Raw genomic sequence first — 14,967 nt, forward strand, 5'->3', positions numbered from 1 at the left:
CGGCCGTGTAAACAAACGCTACAAAGTAAGAGGTGCGTTTAAACGTACGTGTCCCATAAACACCAGAATAACAAGCCGTCTACGATATGTAGGACAGCAGACATGTGGCGTCTTATGAAAGCGATGATGCATTAAATGTGATGAGTGACACATAAATTAAGCTGATTGTTCCTCTTGTGACTGAAGTGTGATTTGGGATGATGCCGGGCATTTGTGTAAAAACCGCAGAGGTCTAAGTAGTGAGCCGTAATCCAAAACGCAACCCGAGCAGTCTCTGACTTTAATCTGGCCCCTCACCCCATCTCCTAACCTCCCTCCCTGCCCCAGTACCCCACTCCCTTACCCTTTTACCTCCCACCCCCAAGCAACTATAACACACAAACTAGAGCTCGAAATATTTCTCAGAAATATCTGAGTGGACCTGACCAGTCACATCGGGTTTGGAACCACTGCTGTGAGTACAGTCATTTCCCAAACGAGTGTCAGGCTCAGGTCAGGTTTAAATTTCCTGTTCAGGTTCTCACAGCCTGCATCCCACTTTAATAAAGCCTGGTCAGTTTAGGTCATTTTCTGGATAGAATGTTTTGAGCTTAGGTCAGTGTAGACAGAAGAAGTGAAACTTTATTAATCCTCTTGGGAAAACTCAGACTCTGCATTTAAACCATCCGCACACACACACACACATTAGGGGCAGTGAGCATACCAGGAACACACTCTATCAGATTGCTTCTCTCGAAGGCTATTCAGCCGTGGATGAGAACATGTTGTTTCTTCAAGATTAAAGGTGATTTTCGCTTATTTGCAAATGTACTGGATTTGAACTGGATACTGGAAAAAAAAAAAAAAAGGAAAAAGGCCTGGTGTCTGTATGCAGCCCTGGCTCTGTAAACGGGGGGAAACAAACTAAGTGTCTCCTTCCGAAATGGCTCAGGATCTCTCTCTTTATCTATCTATCTCATTCTCTCTTTCCCCTCTGTCTCTCATTCTCTCTCTCCATCTCATTCTCTCTCTCCCTTCTGTCTCTCATTCTCTCTCTCCATCTCATTCTCTCTCTCCCTTCTGTCTCTCATTCTCTCTCCCTTCTGTCTCTCATTCTCTCTCTCCATCTCATTCTCTCTCTCCCTTCTGTCTCTCATTCTCTCTCTCCATCTCATTCTCTCTCTCCCTTCTGTCTCTCATTCTCTCTCTCCCCTCTCTCTCTCATTTTCTCTCTCTCTCTCTCTCTCATTTTCTCTCTCTCTCTCTCTCTCTCTCATTTCTCTCTCTCTCTCTCTCTCTCTCATTTCTCTCTCTCTCTCTCTCGCCTCTCTCTCTCTCTCTCTCTCTCTCTCTCTCTCTCTCTCTCTCTCTCTCTCTCTTCTCTCTCTCTCTCTCTCTCTCTCTCTCTCTCCTCTCTCTCTCTCTCTCTCTCTCTCTCTCTCTCAAGAAAGGGCATTTGGAGACATTTGAATGGTGGAGAAACCTCAGAGAATTGAAATGCATGAAAAGGGATGTCGCTCTATTCCTGCTCCATAGAACTGACTCCAAATTTGGGAGACTGCTAACGTCATGCTACAAACAACTCAATTTACAGATGCGATTCTGTGTAGATTCAAACAGTGAATAAAAACTTACAGAAAAGTTAAACTTCAGCAACAAACAAGCTACAGCCAGTTCCTTACTCAAACATACCATTCCACCTTAAAAGACGGAGAGCTTCTGAATGAACCCAACTGTTGGAGGAAGCTTGTTTTGCTCTGATAACAGTAGCTCTCCCTAACGATCTACGTTTCCTTTAAAGCTCTAATGCAAACCTCTTTTACAGCCAAGTGTCCCTCACAACTACCACCTCAGCAATTTAATACACTATAACATCCAGAGGAAATATGTGGCCATTCCAACAGTTCGGGGAGCACTATGGCTTCTACTCTTTGACTGCATCATGAAAGAATTGTCACACACAAAGGACTCTCAACACACCTCTGAAGCTGTTCATCATCCTTCTGTGGTCAGTTCCATTAAGACCTCCAAACCAATAAAAAAAAAAGGGCATTCATTTTCCACCCAGAGAACAATGACTAGTAAATGTGTCTCTTAATATGGACAAGACCACAGTGGGAGAACAAGCCAAGAGTTTAAACGACAATGATCTAAAAAGACATTATATCTCAAGGATTTATAAATAAATGTTTTAAAGAAGTAAGTGTAAGGTCAGGCCCTGACTCAGAGTGGTCAGAATTTGCAGAGGATGGGTATTTTTAAATGCAGCTCCTTTCCCCCACCCCCCAATAAGTGGTCATTTGGGATGGGTGCAAATGTGCCTGGTGACAAAAACGCCAGTGTTTGGGAACTTGGCACCGACGCCTATTCAAACAGAGTGGTGTGGGTGGAGTGTGTGTGAGGCCCATGGGCAGTGCCTGTGCTGTAGGGTGGGTCAGGTCTCTGCTCTTCCTCTGGGCCAGGGGTCACTGTCCAGACCCTGATCCTGGCCGTATGCTGCTGGACACACACAGAGATGGGGCCAGAGAGTCGCCCGCCCCAGGAAACTGTCCACAGGGTTTTGCCATCTGTGCTGTGCAGAGTATTTCAGGATGCCAACCCCGTCCTCAGGACCAGACTGTCCATTAACGCCTGATCTACAGCCACCGTGAACGCCATGAATCCACAGCTAGGGGAGGAGTACAAAGCTCATGAACAATGGCAATTACAAAAATATTTTGTGCTTTGTTTACTTCATTCTGCGTGTGTTGTCAGTCTAATTTTATAAAAAATATGGACGAAAAGAACAGGGCTAAGATCTGAAGGTGCCAAATGAAAGTGATCTGTACACACTGTTGTTCGGCAGATTCATTCATTCATTATTCATTCATCTATCTTCTGGAAATTCATTACACTTGTGGACAATATCACAAAATCTCCCAGTCACACACACACACACACACACACACACACACAGTTGAAGGTTTCACACACTCATCCAGACAGGGGCACCAGTCCTTCACAGGGAAACAAACACTCACACATTCACTCACACCCTTCACACCTACGATCACTTTTGAGTCGACAATCAACCTACCAACGTGCATTTTTGGACTGTGGGAAGAAACCGGAGCACCCAGAGGAAACCCACACAGACACAGAGAGAACACACCACACTCCTCACAGACAGTCACCCGGAGGAAACCCACGCAGACACAGTTTGAACACACCACACTCCTCACAGACAGTCACCCGGAGGAAACCCACGCAGACACAGGGAGAACACACCACACTCCTCACAGACAGTCACCCGGAACAGGAATCGAACCCACAACCTCCAGGTCCCTGGAGCTGTGTGACTGCGACACTACCTGCTGCCCCACCGTACCGCCCCGTTTAAAGATATAATCATTGTTGTTGAAGCATTTTATATCGTGATATATATCAACATTTAATTATTATCCAGCCCTCACACCTCTGCACAATTTCACACACTCACTCCTGTGGAAAATATCACACAGATATTCCACCTACCATCATGTTTCTACATTGACGGAGGAAACTGGAGCACCTGGAAGATTCTCACCCAAATGGATAATGACCCAAGGTAAGGATTAAACTCTGGACCCCAGGACCCTGCAGATGTCTGGCAGTGTTAATACCTGTTTTGCCACTGTACCATCCCAACTGCGAACAAAATCTCCACAATTACTCAAACACAATTTATTTGCAATGGGTGGGATCCATTTTGTAAGAAACACACATCCCTCCTTTACGTCAGTGACTGTGAATATGGTCTGGGCAGTTGATAGAAATGGAACAGCAGCAGCACTCTGCCAGGACTCTTTACTAAAGGAGTCTACTATAAAACAGCTATATGTTAATAGGTCTGTTGCAAGTTTCATATGAAAAATGATAAGCGATAAATGTCCTTTAAATGTCTGTGTTGATGTCACTGAGAAAGGGGCACAGTGGGAGGGTGTGGGAGAGGTCTAGATCTCCAGCATTAACAAAAAGACTCCAACAAGTTCCTGGGAGCTGAGCAAAGTCTTATGTCCAGCTGTTAACAGCTGCTAGAGCAAACCCTCCTGGGCAGGAACAACACCTTTCCTTATAACAAAAACATCCACCAGAGCTGTCTCAGACACGGTGAGAGAGAGTTTGCTATACTTTGGCTGAGCAGACAGTGGAGAGCCCAAATCAACTTTGAACGAATGTCCTTTGTCTTCGGGAACTAATTTAAAATCATATGGAACAAATAAACAAAGAGGACGCTTAGATTTGGTGGAGGTGAAGATGAAAATGAACCCTAAGCCTAGGCTCTCCTTTAACTTCTCTCCAGTCTAAATCCTTCCTCTGAGTCCAAGTCCATCACCCCTTGAAGCAGGTCTTTGAAGATATTCTCTGAACAATACACGCTCTTAAATTTTCTAATCCCCATCTGGGTATTCAGGTATTCCCACCCCTTCCCCTTACTTCTCTCAGCAGTAGGAGGAGATGGAGCTGGGAATCATCCAGGTTCTAGTTGCATTCTGCGGTTCCTGGAGCTTCCACTTTAGCACCGGTGGCTGAACAAGGCTTTTAAAGAGGCACGGTTACTCCCTGTACCACATCACACTCAAAAGGGCACTGTGTTAGCAGTGTTAGTCAAAGTCTCCCACCTTCATTCCTTCACATATCTGGCATGTTTTCACATCTGTTTGTGTCACCCTTCGGACTGGAGGTTTCAGTTTTATTAGCATGACTGGAACTCTGTTCTTAGAAGCACTGCCTTTTCCTTTCTGTTCCTTTCACTTAGAGATGTCCAGTGTTGGGATGGATTCGTGCTAAGTCCAGGGGTTGAACGCTATGGTAAAACATGGCAAATGTGACTTACAAACACACTAAACTTAGGAGCATAAACAATTCTGACCATGCTGTCCACTTAGCCAAGAATAAAACCTACAAATAACATACTTTTCAGGGGCATAAACAGGGGAATACCACAGTCATCCGCCCCCTCACACAGACTGACTTCATCCCTTAGGTTCCAGTGGTCACAGGAAAGCTCGACTCCCTGGGTCCTAAGAGCCTGGCTAAAAATAAAGGCTGGAAGGTCTGACCTCAGTCCAGTTCAGCTGGACAATGAGAGTATTGAACAGGATATATTCCTCTTCTCCCATCTACCCATCCATTCACACACTCCTCCATAGATAGACAAATATGGAAATGCGTTCTGGCCACCCAGTATGTGCACACATACACTACATGTCCAAAAGGAAACTGCGATACTTACTTTAAGGTTCAACTGCTATGGACACAGATATTCAGGTGTGCAATGAAATGGGAAGCTCTGGAGTAGTTGCACATGAGCCTAAGCTAACCATGCCCCATGCCAACCCTTCCCCATCTCTGGGCCATGGAGCAGTGAAACTGCATTCTCTGGACTGATGAATCCCCATCCAATACTTTGATGAGCTGGAAGGGTGACTGCGATCCAACATCTGAACTAATCTTCCAACCCTGACCTCAGTGATAATGCCGAACGCCATCAAATGCTCACAACAAATGGACCAACTTGTAGTTTAAAGCCTTCCTAAAAGAGTAGACGCTGTTACTGCAGCAAAATGGGGGACCGACTACCAGAAGACATGGATGAGTAGGTGTTCACAAACGTCTGGTCCTAGAGATCACTTCAGAAGACGGTTCAGTGAAAAACCTCACTGCCCTTTCACCGCCACCTCAGAGAGCAGCTGTATCTGAGGCCTCCGTTACATTCATTCATCATCTGTAATCACTTCATCCTGGTGAGTGGAGGGTCTGGAGCACACCCGGGATCTTTGAGCGAACACACTCCGGCCATCACAGGGCCACTCACACTCACCCATGCTGTGTCCAAAAGAGTGCCCTATTCATCATGAGGAACGTGGCGTGTTCTCCCTGTTTCTGTGTGGGTTTCCTGTACGTGTTCAGGAGGGTAGTGAACACTGTATTATAGGTATCTGCTATCCCCTATTGTACATTGTCTGTAAACTACTTAAAGCAGTGCTTAGTGGGATTGTTAGAGTGCACTAAAAATCGTTTTTGGAGACCACTACAAAATGGTGGAACTCTCAAATAGTGCACTAAACCGTGATCTCTAACCGCTGTCTTCATTTCCTCCCTTTCCTCTGCTCCACAAGCTGAGAGGAGTCTCAGGTCCATGTGAGAAGATTAATACTGCATTACTAATACAATATTCAACAAAGAGTGTCTTTAAATTCTTCTCCGTTTGTCTCAGTTCACTCTAGTTTCACTTAATCGACTCCTGTTCAGAGCTCATCACACCTACACGCATTCCATATTCAGCCCCACTCTTCTTTCCTTTCATCTACTATATATAACCCACAAAGTGAACTTCGCCCACTCGCACCTTCCCAACTACAGCTGAGAATACGTCTTTTACTAATGTCTGTATCTTAATGACGACAGCCAATTTTAATATATACCTCAGCGGAAAAAACGTTTACAATTCTTAGTATTTGATGGCAGTAGTGAGGTCAGGAACGGATGGATGAATATTTCTAGGCCACAACGACCACTCATTTCAAAAGGTGGATGGCAGTTCCTCCAGAGAATGCAGCTGCACTGGTCCACAGCACAGTGCTGTGAGCTTTAGGTCCCTCTATCTATTGAGCACGGTGAGCTTAATCTCCTGGACAGCTGCTTCAGTATCAGCCATTTTGTTTCATGCTTTTCTATGGGACTTACGCAACACAATTTTAAAATACAGATTAAACATATTTCCATACATTAATAAATATAGTTAAGCACATTTCTCATACCCAAGGTATGTTTAGTGTGAAGGGACAAATTGTGTGAGGAGGCAATATGTTGGATAGTGTGGAGAAAATAACAATGCTATTGCTGAACCATCTGCTCCCAGCACTGACCAGCGTGAATTTTGGGACAGAACACGTATCTTAGCCTTTTTCCACCAAAACAACTCTGATTCTTGAAGCAGATCCACTCAAGTTTATTGGAACCTTGGTGCTCTCCAGAAAACCTGCCCATGTTTCCAGCAGTTTTAATGGGAACCGAGTTTAGCCCCAGAAAACACACTTATTCTCCTAAAACACACTCATTCTCCATTCCAAATCAGAAATCAGGTAACACTGCAATTGATTCTTTTCATCTCCACCTCACGACAACACTGTATATTTGTATATTAAGCCCTGAGCTCTTTCTGGAGCTTCTTTATCTCAACACACCCACTGTCACAGTTCACGCTGAAGTTCACACCTACTATTCTTTGCTTCCAGTTGAGAACTTCTCTGGTTCAGAAACCAAATTATGTTGTTGGGAACATGCCAAACTGTTCCAAATCAGGTAAACGACGGGAACTGGACCGGTTTGTCATTTGTGGAAGAGGACAGAGGGCTCTGACTTGGACACCAATGAGAAAGGAGTCACGTGATGGACTACACCAGCTACATATAAACAAATACTGAGGATTTTATGGTAACGATGATAATACTCCCTTACCCTGGAGATGTGTTATACTTGTGCTGGCACACTGTGTTGTATTATCCACACTTCATTTTATATTTAGATTTTTTATTGTTATTTTATGTCCTTTGGCTTTATTCTACGTACAGCACTTAAATGTGCTTTATAAACATATCTTACTCACTCACTCACTAGAGGGGAACCCCAGTGAATGAAAGGCTTTAATGCATCTAGACTACACTTCCAGTCCACTGCCATGTGATGTGCTGAGGGAGGCAGCTGCACAGGGCCGGACTCTTTTATCCGTAATGAATGACTGATGTTTTCTTGGAAGCCTGTGTGAGAGCAGCGAGGGGGAGTTGTTTGTTGTCCTGTGCTTCCCCTCGTTTTCTCTCCTTCCCTCCCTCCGCTCGTCTCTAACCGACACAGGGACATTTCAGTCTAAACATCCCGAGCCAGAAAAGACATCAGGAAACAATTGGAATTGTTATTTACAAGCGGGGTTCCCACTGTGGGAAGGAGACCATGGGGACGAAGGAAGGACCAGATGGGCCTAAGTGTCTTTACAGAAGCAAAATGGTCAATAAATCCCTTCTGGACGCAGCAAAGCAAAACGGTGCTGTGAGTTCATTGCAATGTGCTGCAAATAAACCTCCTTCTTAACTTTCAAAAGGTTAATGTAACAACACTTAGTCTTAGATCATTTTGGACTATGTCTTTTGTTCCGTTCATCGTACAGTTTGGACAAGTGTAAACAGCAGATGGAGGTTTTTAGTTATTAGAAAAATAAATATTCATACTCTGATCAGCCACAAGATTAAACCCACTGACAGGTGAAATGAACAGCAGGGATTATCTGCTAACAATGGCACCTGTCCAGGGAGTGAGAAATATTAGGCAGGATGTTAACAGTCACTTCCTGAGGTTGATGTTGGAAGCAGGAAAAGGGGGAAACGTATTGATCGAATCCACTTTCACAATGACTAAACGGTGATGGGCGCATATTTTTAGTCAGAGCTTCTCCAGAAAGGCAGGTCTAATGGACTGTTCCTGGTATGCAGTGGTTAGTATCTGCCAAAAGTGATCAGAGAAAGGACAACCAGTGAGTGAACCAGCCACAGATCCATAGGTGCCCAAAACTCAATGGTGCGCATGACAGGTTAGTCCCTGTTTTTAATCTTGTGGCTGATTATTGCTTATGATACCAGCTACAATGATTTTGTTCTGATAGCAAAGTTATTGTTTATAGTTTTATAGGTGCCTTTATATTTAATATATAACCAAAATTGAGCATGTAATTGTACAGGGTGGGCCATTTATATGGATACACCTTAATAAAATGGGAATGGTTGGTGATATTAACTTCCTGTTTGTGGCACATTAGTATATGGGAGGAGGGAAACGTTTTAAGATGGGTGGTGACCATGGCGGCCATTTGTTATTCATTCATTAGTTATTTACAAGTCTCTGACCACTTATAAAATGTGTTCAAAGTGCTGCCCATTGTGTTGGATTGTCAATGCAACCCTCTTCTCCCACTCTTCACACACTGATAGCAACACCGCAAGAGAAATGTTAGCACAGGCTTCCAGTATCCGTAGTTTCAGGTGCTGCACGTCTTGTATCTTCACAGCATAGACCATTGCCTTCAGATGACCCCAAAGATTAAAGTCTAAGGGGTCAGATCGGGAGACCTTGGGGGCCATTCAACTGGCCCACGACGACTAATCCACCAATCGAGGAAACTGTTCATCTAGGAATGCTCGGACCTGACATCCCTAATGTGGTGGTGCACCGTCTTGCTGGAAAATCTCAGGGAACGTGCCAGCTTCAGTACATAAAGAGGAAAACACATCATCATGTAGAAATTTCGCATCCAGTGGTCTTGAGGTTTCCATTGATGAAGAATGGCCCCACTATCTTTGTACCCCATATACCACACCATACCATCAAGATGTGCAGCACCTGAAACTACGGATACTGGAAGCCTGTGCTAGCATTTCTCCTGCGGTGTTGCTATCAGTGTGTGAAGAGTGGGAGAAGAGGGTTGCATTGACAATCCAACACAATGGGCAGCACTTTGAACACATTTTATAAGTGGTCAGAAACTTGTAAATAACTAATGAAAGAGTAAAGTTACGTTTAAACCAAGCACACCATTGTTTTCTTGTAAAAATCCCAATAAGTTTGATGTGTCACATGACCCTCTTCCCACTGAAAAAACAAACGTTGGACGACCAAAATGGCCGACTTCAAAATGGCCACCATGGTCACCTCCCATATACTAATGTGCCACAAACAGGAAGTTAATATCACCAACCATTCCCATTTTATTAAGGTGTATCCATATAAATGGCCCACCCTGTAGATAACAGACATGGCACATAATTTTGTTGTTCCCTGTCAAGGACTGGCGCCTCCTCCAGGGTGAGTTTCCACCTTGCGCCCAGTGATTCCGGGTAGGATCCCACTGGGATCAATAATCTATCTAATCTATCAATCATTTGAGTTCAACACACTTGGAAGAGAGCTCTAACTACATTTTCTGTTGTTACCTATTAGACACAATACACTGATCAGCATTAGGCCGAGTAACGAGGGAGAGGTTGAGGTAATTGTGGATAAATAAATACAATTTAGATTTTTAAAGGTGCATATTTTTACTGGATGTTAGGCACCTCTGCCAAGAGAATTTCCTAGCACATCTTGATCTTGGCAAGCCAGAAAAGATTTAGCTTCTGAAGCTCATCAAAAGAGAATGCAGTCTGAGTTCTCCTGCCACATCAGTCTGGGCCAAATCCACTGTTTTATAAAAGAACACAAGGATCCTCGGTGGTGCACAGTGCTCAGAGATTCAGCACCTGGTGGTGCCATATGTATACACTTACAGACACACACACATACAGCAGCTGAGAGAGAGAGAGAGAGAGAGAGAGAGAGAGAGAGAGAGAGAGAGAGAGAGAGTTAGCTCATGCTGTTACACAATAGGAGAGAGAGCTCTACCCATCTGTGCTCTTCTCTCAGCCTTCGCATCTCTGACCACTCGAGCAGAGACAACAACTCATCACGTCTCTTTCTCTCTCTGTTTAGCAAACATTAACTACCCTCTCTCCCTCATCACAACTTATTCCTATCTCTCTCTCAGCATACCTTCTACTTCTGTCTACCTAGATAGTCTAGATACCTCTCTCTCTCTCTCATCACATATTCCACCTCTCCCTTTGTCTCTCAACACAATTTCCCTTTGTCTCCACAGTCTACTCATCTCTCTCTCTCTCATCACTTCTTTTGTTTCTCTCAGCTCCTTTTCTACCTGTCTCTGTATATATTCTACCCCCACCCCACCTCTCTGACAGAATAACCCCTAAACATAAACAGCAGGGATGTTTAATAACAGGAGCAACGGCAACTTACAAGATCAAGAACAACGTGACTCAATAAACCTGTCAGATAGACGTTTAATAGCAGGCAGTTAATTTCTCAGAATCTCAGCTCTGTATAGTTAAGGCCTGACTCATTAACCGAGGCGACTGTGATATGGATTTTTCCTTCCAGCACTTCTCTGTTCTTTCTGTTGTTTAAACAGGAATAGAAAGGAATCAAGGAAGTTCCAAGTTAGCAGCCTATTAGGTCTAGCCACTGTATGTTTGAATGAATCACAGTTTATAAGTGACTGCTGACTTATTCTGTAAGTTACACTCCTTTCTGACTCACCGCTGTAGGAGGAAGGATGGCTTTGGCTCTTTATTAGTACAGTGTCCTTTACCATTGCTACAATTTTACATCTCAGGGATCTACTGCTTTCTAGAATGCACAGGAGAACAATTCTGTAGCTCAAAAAAAAATGTCCTTTCTGGGAAATGTATCTCCAAAAACAAAAAATGTTCACCTGATCAGGGTCTCAGAAGGTCTGAAGCCAACCAAAAAACCATTGGACACAACGTATTAACACACCCTGGAGGGTCACGCACATACTCACACCAAACTTTATATCACAATACATTTCTTAATTTCGGTCGATACGATATAATTCCGATGTCGATATGAACAATAAAGAAAACACAGAAAACCTGCCCAAAACTAAAAGCAACATGACATCACCATGAAACTAAAACCTCCTGGCTTTCATTCATTAATTAATTCATTATCTCTAACCCTTATCCAGTTCAGGGTCACGGTGGGTCCAGAGCCTACCTGGAATAAATGGGCGCAAGGTGGGAATACACCCTGGAGGGGGCGCCAGTCCTTCACAGGGCAACACACACACACCTACGGACACTTTCGAGTTGACAATCCACCTACCAACGTGTGTTTTTGGACTGTGGGAGGAAACCGGAGCACCCGGAGGAAACCCACGCAGACACAGGGAGAACACACCACACTCCTCAAGCCCCTGGAGCCGTGTGACTGCGACACTACCTGCTGCATCACCGTGCCGCCCACCTCTTGGCTTTGTCAATATTAATATTTTTAAGCTAACTTTAAATTTACTGATGGCAGCGCCCTGTAATGATCATCTCTCAGATGACAGATGCTGTAAATAGTGTATATTTAAATATTGAAAATGTGTATACAAATCATAATTGTTATTGAAACATTTTATATTGCGATATATATTGATATTGAATTATTGTCCAGCCCTACATCCAGTCAATTCCTATTACTGAGTCATTCTTTTAATTGTGGTTTCCCGCTTGAGGGCAACCACAGTGAGGATGAGCTCAGGCTCTTCCATGGTGCCTAAGCTCCTTCATTTAATTTGACGAGATCCATTTCACAGCAGAAAAAAAAGCAAAAACAATAAATAATTGCATCCATAAACATTATTTGTAATTTTTGTTGGTAAAAATGATTTCCCTTTTCTACAGGAACCCAAACATCTACACTTCAGTGGGGTAGCCCACTGCATCCTGTGCACCATCCACCTTCCTGTGGCCTCTGTGTTATCTCTCTCTTGCCACAAAGAAGCTGTTTCTTGGCATAGGGACATGCAGCTAGTGCCAGAGCCCTCTGGGCTCGTCTGCTTCACACCAGAACGTCATTCACTTTATCAGCACTGAACTGTGGGACTGCAGAGCCTGGACTCTCCATGCCTCCAGGCTACAAACAGGTTAAAGATAGTGGATGTACTTTGAGGAAATAACCTGTCCCTGGTCCAAGGTTTCCTGTAAGAATGCTTATAAAACTGGTCGGGAGATGGAAAATCTGTCTGATGAGTCAGTCCTATCTCTGACTGCATCTCTCTCTCTCTCTCTCTCACACACACCTGTGGTTGAATTCTTTGGTGTCGAAGAACCCAAGACATAGTTTAAGTAAGCCTTAACATGGTCCAGTACTATTCAAGCCCCCCTCCTGCCTCTGAGTGAACCCTTCAAGACTCATCTCTATTCATGTGTTCTTTTCAACTCGAAATAAAATCCCCTAAAGCATCAGAAGCAGTTCAACTGTAACTCTACATCATCACCTTCATTCATGCAGATCTATAAATATGAAATTATCTCTATCTCCTCCCTCTCCGCCTCCAGTTCAAAATTCATAACAATATATTTCTAAATTATTTAATTAGAATGCAAGTCTTTAATGCAAGTCTACATTTTTGCCTTCACTCAGTACCTTCAGATCTATAAATAAGCAATTAGTTCCCACCTCTATCTACTCTGCCACTCACCTGGAGCTTAAGTAAACCCACCCCACAAGTCGGAGGGACTGGTTTCTTAGGGTTATGACATAAGAAACCCCGGCTTTCTGAATCAACCCATTAAAAACATTCTTTGGAACATTGCAGTTTCAACATAGACATGACGTAGGACGTCCATGTGGAACTAGGACTTTTACTATGTTATAATTGAGCTTTTGCTATTAGTTGGTTAATTACTGCTATCTACTGGTGAAGAACTTTACAATCTGTATAATCCAATCAAAACACTTTCATAGACTCAAGTTCAAAATACTCAAAATAGATCCCCATTTGCACGTTTGGGCTCCGCTGAGCAAGACATCCACTTTACACACAGTTACCGAATCAACAAACTAACTCCAGAGTGATTCTGAGGGTATTATAAAATCCGCTCGTGTGTATACCAAGGTGTCTCTTGTTGCTAAGCCATGGACTTCCTAAATAACACCATTCATTCATTCATCCAATCATTCATTCATTTTCTGTAACCGATCTGTACTAAACTAATGCAGTAATGCCACTTGCCATAGATCAAAAAAGGTCTGTACAAGATCGCTCCTTGTCTGTCCCCACAAATTGCCACAAATACCAAACCTAAATACTGGGATATAACTTGTGCATTGTGAAAACATCTTCAGGTATAACACTGTTGTGTTTTGGTGATCTCAAGCACTCTTTTGTTAAAATGTACACAAAATAAAACATCCCGCTCTCCAGGGTCTATTTATGGAGACGTAGATAGTTGACTGTAAACGCTGCAGGTTTGTATTCAATCAAGGCAAAAGCAATAGCTTGAAAATGTTTGGAATGAAAGGATTACAGTTGTCTAAGGGATGGTAACTTTGTGGACCAAGTACAAAGAGGTTATTTAATGTATTAAATGTTGATTTTGAGAAGTTGAAACTTGTTTCCCCACAGGATGCCACTAAGACATTTACTGAACTCCACTAAAGTTTTCAAGATTCAAAAACAAACTGTCCCAGGATGAAACCTAAAGTAGGTGATTTTAGAAATAAGTGTGTAAAGCAGTTTTTAAAAAGATCTAAATGAATGACACGTAGTTGTCGCAGTCACACAGCTCCAGGGACTTGGAGGTTGTGGGTTCGAGTCCCGCTCCGGGTGATTGTCTGTGAGGAGCGTGGTGTGTTCTCCCTGTGTCTGCGTGGGTTTCCTCCGGGTGACTGTCTGTGAGGAGCGTGGTGTGTTCTCCCTGTGTCTGCGTGGGTTTCCTCCGGGTGACTGTCCGTGAGGAGCGTGGTGTGTTCTCCCTGTGTCTGCGTGGGTTTCCTCCGGGTGACTGTCTGTGAGGAGCGTGGTGTGTTCTCCCTGTGTCTGCGTGGGTTTCCTCCGGGTGACTGTCTGTGAGGAGCGTGGTGTGTTCTCCCTGTGTCTGCGTGGGTTTCCTCCGGGTGACTGTCTGTGAGGAGCGTGGTGTGTTCTCCCTGTGTCTGCGTGGGTTTCCTCCGGGTGACTGTCTGTGAAGAGCGTGGTGTGTTCTCCCTGTGTCTGCGTGGGTTTCCTCCGGGTGACTGTCTGTGAGGAGCGTGGTGTGTTCTCCCTGTGTCTGCGTGGGTTTCCTCCGGGTGACTGTCTGTGAGGAGCGTGGTGTGTTCTCCGTGTCTGCGTGGGTTTCCTCCGGGTGACTGTCTGTGAGGAGCGTGGTGTGTTCTCCCTGTGTCTGCGTGGGTTTCCTCCGGGTGACTGTCTGTGAGGAGCGTGGTGTGTTCTCCCTGTGTCTGCATGGGTTTCCTCCGGGTGACTGTCTGTGAGGAGTGTGGTGTGTTCTCCCTGTGTCTGCGTGGGTTTCCTCCGGGTGACTGTCTGTGAGGAGTGTGGTGTGTTCTCCCTGTGTCTGCGTGGGTCTC

General features: G+C 44.2%; 1 protein-coding gene across 2 annotated transcripts in view; it reads right to left on the minus strand.

The window, feature by feature from the left end:
- bcr (BCR activator of RhoGEF and GTPase) overlaps window positions 1-14,967 on the minus strand; it is a 126,543-nt gene that overhangs the window by 105,248 nt on the left and 6,328 nt on the right. The window lies entirely within an intron of this gene.

The sequence above is a fragment of the Hoplias malabaricus genome, chromosome 15 (assembly GCF_029633855.1).
Source record: "Hoplias malabaricus isolate fHopMal1 chromosome 15, fHopMal1.hap1, whole genome shotgun sequence".
NCBI classification, from domain to species: domain Eukaryota; kingdom Metazoa; phylum Chordata; class Actinopteri; order Characiformes; family Erythrinidae; genus Hoplias; species Hoplias malabaricus.